Source organism: Triticum urartu, chromosome 6, assembly GCF_003073215.2.
Source record: "Triticum urartu cultivar G1812 chromosome 6, Tu2.1, whole genome shotgun sequence".
NCBI lineage: Eukaryota > Viridiplantae > Streptophyta > Magnoliopsida > Poales > Poaceae > Triticum > Triticum urartu.
The window spans coordinates 465,823,799-465,832,399 of record NC_053027.1 but is presented as its reverse complement, the minus strand read 5'-3'; positions in this window follow the sequence as shown (position 1 = coordinate 465,832,399).

Here is an 8,601-nt window from a genome sequence, read left to right as displayed (position 1 = left end):
ACGGGCTCTGATACCAATTGAAAGATCGTGGATGTCGCCTAGAGGGGGGTGAATAGGCGTTTTAAAATAATTACGGTTTAGGCTTGAACAAATGCGGAATAAACCTAGCGGTTAATTTGTCAAGCACAAAACCTACAACAACTAGGCTCACCTATGTGCACCAACAACTTATGCTAAGCAAGATAGACTACTGTGATAGCAAGATATATGATAAGAAACAATATGGCTATCACAAAGTAAAGTGCATAAGTAAAGAGCGGAGATGACGATGTATCCCGAAGTTCACACCCTTGCGGATGCTAATCTCCGTTTGGAGCGGTGTGGAGGCACAATGCTCCCCAAGAAGCCACTAGGGCCACCGTAATCTCCTCACGCCCTCGCACAATGCAAGATGCCGTGATTCCACTAAGGGACCCTTGAGGGCGGTCACCGAACCCGTACAAATGGCAACCCTTGGGGGCGGTCACCGAACCCGTACACTTTGGCAACCCTTGGGGGCGGTCACCGGTACCCGTCAAATTGCTCGGGGCGATCTCCACAACCTAATTGGAGACCCCGACGCTTGCCCGGAGCTTTACACCACAATGATTGAGCTCCGAACAACACCAACCGTCTAGGGCGCCAAGGCACCCAAGAGGAACAAGCTCTAGGGTGCCCAAACACCCAAGAGTAATAAGCTTTCTGAAACTTCACTTCCACGTATCACCGTGGAGAACTCAAACCGATGCACCAAATGCAATGGCAAGGGCACACGGAGTGCCCAAGTCCTTCTCTCCCAATCCCACCAAAGCAACTAATTCTAGGGAAGAAAATGAGAGGAAGAACGAAAGAAGAACACGAAGAACTCCAAGATCTTGATCCAAGGGGTTCCCCTCACTTAGAGGAGAAAGTGATTGGTGGAAACATGGATCTATATCTCCTCTCTCTTTTCCCTCAAGAACTAGCAAGAATCATTGGAGGGATTGAGAGTTAGCAAGCTCGAAGAAGGTCAATAATGGGGGAAGAACACGAGCTTAAAGGATAAGGTTCATTGGGGAAGAAGACCCCCTTTTATAGGTGGGGAAAAATCTAACCGTTATGCTCACAGCCCGCACAGAGCGGTACTGCCGCTCCAAGGAGCGGTACAACCGCTAGGGCGGAAGTACCCCTTTGAAAAACAATAGCGAGGAGGCAAAAGGCCAGAAGAACCGCCGGAGCGGTACTACCGCTCGTCCTCACGGTACTACCGCAAATGGTAGCGGTACTAAAAAAATACATCCGGGCCTACCACCACAAGACTTGGGACGAGTTTTTGGTCCGGAGCGGTAGTACCGCTGTAGGAGCCGCGATAGTACTGCTCTGGAGCGGTAGTAAAAAATTACATCCGCTCCAATTCGCGGTAGTACCACTGCAGCCTTTTCAGAACACCAAAACTGCCACAACTTTTGCAAACGGACTCCGAATTCGATGAAACCAAGTTTGTTGGAAAGCTAGCGACAAGGGCTAACACAATATTTAAAGAAATATCAATAAGAAGCAAATGAGAAAAGGCCCATAAGAAAATGGTGAGAACCCTTCCTCGGAAAAGACCGGTAAGACCTCCAACACCGAAAACATCAAAGAAGATGCATGCGAACTCCGTTTTTGATGAAACTAAGTTTGTTGGAAAGCTAGCGACAAGGGCTAACACAATCTTGAAAGAAATAACAATAAGAAGCAAATTAGAAAAGGCCCATAAGAAAATGGTGAGGACCCTTCCTCGGATAAGACCGGTAAAACCTACAACACCGAAAACATCATAGAAGACGCATGCGAACTCCGTTTTCGATGAACTCAAGCTTGTCATCAAGATGACCATAAGCTCTAAGACTCACAAAGAGAAACAAACAAGAACCAAGAAACATGATGCAAGGATGCAATGGTTTGAGCTCTCGACGAACGATACGATCAAGCTACTCACTTGAGAGCCCCCCTTGATAGTACGGCTATCGATCCTATAACCCGGTCTCCCAACTACCACCATGAGACCGGTAAAATAGAAAACATATCAAGGGCAAACCTTTGCCTTGCACATGATCCACTTGAGTTAGATGATGACGATCTTGTCCTCCTCAAGATGGACCACCTTTCTGTTGGGGAACGTAGTAATTTCAAAAATTTCCTACGCACACGCAAGATCATGGTGATGCATAGCAACGAGAGGGGAGAGTGTGATCTACGTACCCTTGTAGATTGACAACGGAAGCGTTTGGTTGATGTAGTCGTACGTCTCCACGGCCCGACCGATCAAGCACCGAAACTATGGCACCTCCGAGTTCTAGCACACGTTCAGCTCGATGACGATCCCCGGACTCCGATCCAGCAAAGTGTCGGGGAAGAGTTCCGTCAGCACGACGGCGTGGTGACGATCTTGATGTACTACTATCGCAGGGCTTCGCCTAAGCACCGCTAAAATATTATCGAGGACTATGGTGGAAGGGGGCACCGCACACGGCTCAGAATATGATCACGTGGATCAACTTGTCTCTAGGGGTGCCCCTGCCTCCGTATATAAAGGTTCAAGAGGGGGAGGCCGGCCGGCCATCATAGGGCGCGCCAGGAGGAGTCCTACTCCCTCCGGGAGTAGGACTTCTCCCCCAATCCTAGTTGGAATAGGATTCGCGAGGTGGGAAAAGAGGGAGAGAGAAGGAGGGGGGCGCCGGCCCCCTCTCTCCTTGTCCTATTCGGACTAGGGGGGAGGGGCGCGTGGCCCAGCCCTGGCCGCCTCTCCTCTTCTTCCACTAAGGCCCACTAAGGCCCATATAGCTCCCGGGGGGTTCCGGTAACCTCCCGGTACTCCGGTAAAATCCTGATTTCACCCGGAACACTTCCGATATCCAAACATAGGCTTCCAATATATCAATCTTTATGTCTCGACCATTTTGAGACTCCTCGTCATGTCCGTGATCTCATCCGGGACTCCGAACAACCTTCGGTACATCAAAACATATAAACTCATAACATAACTGTCATCGAAACCTTAAGCGTGCGGACCCTACGGGTTCGAGAACAATGTAGACATGACAGAGACATGTCTCCGTTCAATAACCAATAGCGGGACCTGGATGCCCATATTGGTTCCTACATATTCTACGAAGATCTTTTATCGGTCAGACCGCATAATAACATGCGTTGTTCCCTTTGTCATCGGTGTGTTACTTGCCCGAGATTCGATCGTCGGTATCCAATACCTAGTTCAATCTCGTTATTGGCAAGTCTCTTTACTCGTTCCATAATACATCATCCCGCAACTCACTCATTAGTTGCAATGCTTGCAAGGCTTAAGTGATGTGCATTACCGAGAGGGCCCAGAGATACCTCTCCGACGATCGGAGTGACAAATCCTAATCTCGAAATACGTCAACCCAACATGTACCTTTGGAGACACCTGTAGAGTACCTTTATAATCACACAGTTACGTTGTGACGTTTGGTAGCACACAAAGTGTTCCTCCGGCACACGGGAGTTACATAATCTCATAGTCAGAGGAACATGTATAAGTCATGAAGAAAGCAATAGCAACATACTAAACGATCGGGTGCTAAGCTAATGGAATGGGTCATGTCAATCAGATCATTCACCTAATGATGTGATCCCGTTAATCAAATAACAACTCTTTGTCCATGGTTAGGAAACATAACCATCTTTGATTAACAAGCTAGTCAAGTAGAGGCATACTAGTGACATTCTGTTTGTCTATGTATTCACACATGTATTATGTTTCTAGTTAATACAATTATAGCATGAATAATAAACATTTATCATGAAATAAGGAAATAAATAATAACTTTATTATTGACTCTAGGGCATATTTCCTTCACTTTCTTGATTGCGTTGGGTCGATGAAGACTAGATGATTGCTCCCCCATGCTCCACTTGAAATTGCACACGACAATCTTGATGACGATCACCACTTGATGTCATCCTTCCCATGGGTTGTATGATATCATCCTCTTGACGCGAGCCCATGGACACGTACCTAACCCCACATAGACTCTCACATAGACCATGGGTTAGTACACAAAGTGCAATGGACAATGCTTACCATACCATGGGATCACTTGATCCCTCTCGGTACATCTTCCACTCTTTGTGAGTTGATCAACTTGATTCACTCTTGACTTAGTCTTGATCAACCTTGAATCTATCCAACTCTCTTCGTTTGGATGATGTCTTGAAGGTAAACATGAATGATCACACAATCTTCTTCTTCAAGACATGCTTGCAATAAGCTCAACTCTCAAATGACCAATCTTTGGATAATTCCTTGAATAGCACCTTGGTCGACACAAACTCTCCTTGAAACCAACACATGTACTCCAAGAAAAGCCTATGGACAAAACCTTCAAATATAACTCAAGGCAACCATTAGTCCATAGAGATTGTCATCAATTACCAAAACCAAACATTGGGGCACCGCATGTTCTTTCACCAAGAAACAGCGCCACCTCCATGAGTGAAAACATAACCTCTCGTGGCCTTTATCTCATCAGCATCTGAGATCCAGTTTGAGTCACTATACCCTTCAAGCACCTTTGGATGCCCGGTGTAGTGAATTACATAATTTGCAGTGCCTTTCAAATAACGCAAAACCCTTTCTAGAGCTATCCAATGCACATCTCCTGGTTTTGAAACAAACCGACTCAGTTTGCTAACAGCAAAAGAGATGTCAGGTCTTGTAGCACTGGCTAAGTACATAAGCGAGCCAATAATCTGAGAATACTTCAATTGGTATCTAGCAATTCTTCGATTCTTTTGAAGCAACACACCAGCATCATATGATGTTGGAGAGGGCTTGCAGTCACTATAGCCAAACTGACTCAAGATCTTTTCCACATAGTGAGATTGAAGCAATGTAATCCCACCATCATTGTCTCTCAACAACTTGATGTTTAGAATGACATCAGCCACTCCTAAATCCTTCATCTCAAAACAACGAGATAGGAAATCCTTGACCTCCTTGATAACATTCAGATTTGTTCCGAAAATCAGTATGTCATCAACATACAAGCACAGGATAACTCCCTCGCCCCCACCATGGCGATAGTACACACATTTGTCAGCTTCGTTTCACAACAAAGCCTGCAGCTGTTAAAGTTCTTTCAAACTTCTCTGCCACTGTTTGGGTGCTTGCTTAAGTCCGTACAAAGACTTCAGCAACTTGCATACTTTCCCTTCCTGACCATCTATTACAAACCCATCTGGTTGTTCCATATAAATTTCCTCGTCCAACTCTCCATTTAGGAAAGCAGTCTTAACATCCATTTGATGAACGAGAAAACCATGCGAGGCAGCTAGTGAAAGTAGAACTCGAATAGTGGTCAGTCGAGCCACAGGTGAGTAAGTATCAAAGAAGTCTTCACCTTCCTTTTGGGTATAACCCTTAAGCCACGAGCCGAGCCTTGTACTTTTCAATAGTACCATCAGGCCTAAGCTTCTTCTTGAATACCCATTTGCAATCCTATAGGTTTGCACCCATAAGGACGATCAGTATCTCCAGGTTTCATTTGCCAAGATGGAATCCATTCTCGCTACGAACCGCTTCCTTCCAGTAGTCAGCATCTTCGATTGCATAGGCCTCTGAAATAGAAACTGGGAGTGTCATCTATGAGGTACACAAGAAAATCATCACCAAAGGACTTTGGAGTCCTCTATCTCTTGCTCCTAATAGGAACTTCATTGTTCTCCTACACAGGACTTTCAAAGTGTTCCATCGAAATTGTAGGTTTGGTAATTGTAACTGGTTCCTGATTCGATGAACTAGGCATCTCCTGATTAGATGAGGTAGCCATATCCTTCATGGGAAAGATATCTTCAAAGAAAGTCGCATCATTCGACTCCATGATCGTACCGACATGCATGTCAGGTACCTCAGATTTTACAACCAAGAATCTATAGCCAATGCTATGAAAAGCATATCCCAGGAAAACACAATCCACAGTCTTTGGTCCAAGCTTCCGCTTCTTTGGAATGTGGAACATTGACTTTCGCCAAACAAACCCCATGTTCGTAGATAAGAGGAGTTTTAACCTTTTCTTCTCCCATTCCTCGAATGGAGTTATCTCTTTGTTCTTTGTGGGGACTCGGTTCAGGACATGACATGCCGTCAATATCGCCTCCCCCCACCATGCCTTGGAGAGACCCGATGTGTCTAACATGGCGTTAACCAAATCAGTTAGAGTACGGTTCTTTCTTTCGGCCACCCCATTTGACTGAGGTGAATAGGGAGGCGTCCTCTCATGGATTATACCATGTTTCGCACAAAAGCATCAAATTCATTGGAAAAATACTCTCCACCACGGTCGGACCTAAGCCTCTTGATTTTTCGATCAAGTTGGTTTTCCACCTCAGCTTTATAGATCTTGAAAAAGTTCAAAGCCTCCATCCTTAGATTAAAGAAGTACACACGGCAGGTATCTAGTGGAGTCATCAATTCATGTCATGAAATATTTCTTTCCACCTTTTGTCAAAACACCATTCATTTCACATAGATCTGAATGTATGAGCTCTAGTGGTGCAAGATTTCTCGTTTCCGCAGTCGTGTGAGACTTACGAGGTTGCTTAGCTTGCACACACACTTGACACTTAGATCCCTTGACAGTGGTGAAACTAGGGATTAAGTTCAACTTCGCTAGTCGCGACATGCAACCAAAGTTAACATGACAAAGACGTGAATGCCACACATTTGATTCACTATTGTTGCAAATATGATTAACAACTTTATTGCAAACGTCTGATAAGGATAAACGAAACAGGCCTCCTGACTCATAGCCTTTACCAACAAAGGTTCCATACTTGGATATTACAAATTTATTCGACTCAAAGACAAGCTTGTAGCCATCTCTACACAGAAGAGATCCGCTAACAAGATTTTTATTGACGGAGGGGACATAATGCACGTTCTTCAGCCGCACGATCTTCCCCGAAGTAAACTTCAGATCGACTGCCAACACCACGAACAGAAGCACTTGAACCGTTGCCCATCAGCACGGTTGAAGTCCCTGCGGTCTGATAAGACGAAAACATGGAAATATCACCGCATACATGCACATTAGCACCCGTGTCAATCAACCAGTCAGGAGAATGACATACTGAAAGAATAGTGGGAAATATACCATACCCAGCATCCTTCATGTCAGTGTCTCCAATGACAACATTAGCGGTATTGCCGCCTTTCCCAGGATGCCGCTTGTCATAGCGATTAGGGCAACTAGGAGCCCAATGATCAGGATCCCCACACACATGACAAGCACCTTTCTTCTTGCCATTCTTCTTCTGAAGTTCGTGTGTTGCACAGCCTTGTTCTTCCCATCAAACTTTGCTTTACCATCAAACTTGCCCTTGTTCTTGAACTTGTGGGGCTGGAAGTTTGCTTCTGTACCACATTGGCACTAGATCCTCGCTCAATACCTCGAGCACGTGTGTCCTTTGCTCTCGCCTTTTCTTCCACATCAAGAGTGCCAATGAGATCCAAAACGGAAAACTCCTGCCTCTTATGCTTTAGTAAGGTAGCAAAGTTCCTCCACGAAGGAGGAAGCTTAGTGATGATACCTCCGGCAACAAACTTGTCCGGTAGCACACAACTGAAGTGCTCAAGTTCTCTAGCAAATGACTGTATCTCATGAGCTTGCTCAACCACGAAGCGCTCTTCAGTCATCCTGTAATCATAGAATTGCTCCATGATGTACAGCTCAGTGCCAGCATCCGAGACCCCAAACTTGGCCTCGAGTGCATCCCACATATCTTTTCCATTATCAATTGACGCATAAGCATCAACTATGTTCTCACCAGAACACTCAAGAGAGCAGCCTTAAACAGAGTATCCATTTTCTGAAAAGCTTGTGCCTGTTGAGCATCAAGCTCTCCTTCAGGTTTGCCGAGAGTGGCGTCATAGCAACTCATGGTTTGAAACCATAAGACTGCTCTCACGCGCCACCTCTTATAGTGGATACCCTCAAACATAGGAGGTCTCATGGAAGCAACAAAACCACTCGGGGTAAATTGCCTATAATAAGGTTTTGGATTGTTGGAAATATGAGCAATTTACCAAATGATTTTATTAACAGAAATACTAGATAAAGCATGACTAATATAGTAGAGATAAAACAAGTCATGCGTTCTGGACAGAGAGAAGGTAAAAGCAACTTCACATATGAACTGTAACTAAACACATCTATAGCAGACAGTATAGCAAGTTGCATATATGAAGTAGAACCTAACACATGTAGGGCAGAAACTAGAGCAAAGAACTGTGGCAGACGTCTAACAGAAAGAGCATAAATACACGTACGGGACAGCAGCAGCAGAAGCACTGGACTTGGGGTCGACGTCCTCTCCAGCCATGTCGTCGATGAGGTCGTCGACGTCGGGGAAGAAGTCGTCGTCGGGGAAGTAGTCGTCGAGTCCGTGATGAAGAAGTCAGTAGTCGCGCGGAGCGCTCCCCAAAAACCTTATCACCCTTCTCCCGTACAGGACTCAAAGAGGTGCGGTTTCGGAGGCCTACTGTCCCGACTCGCGGTGCACGCCGCAAGCCGGGATGAGGAAGACAGCGGTAGCTCAGAGAATGGAACCGGTGGCGAGAGG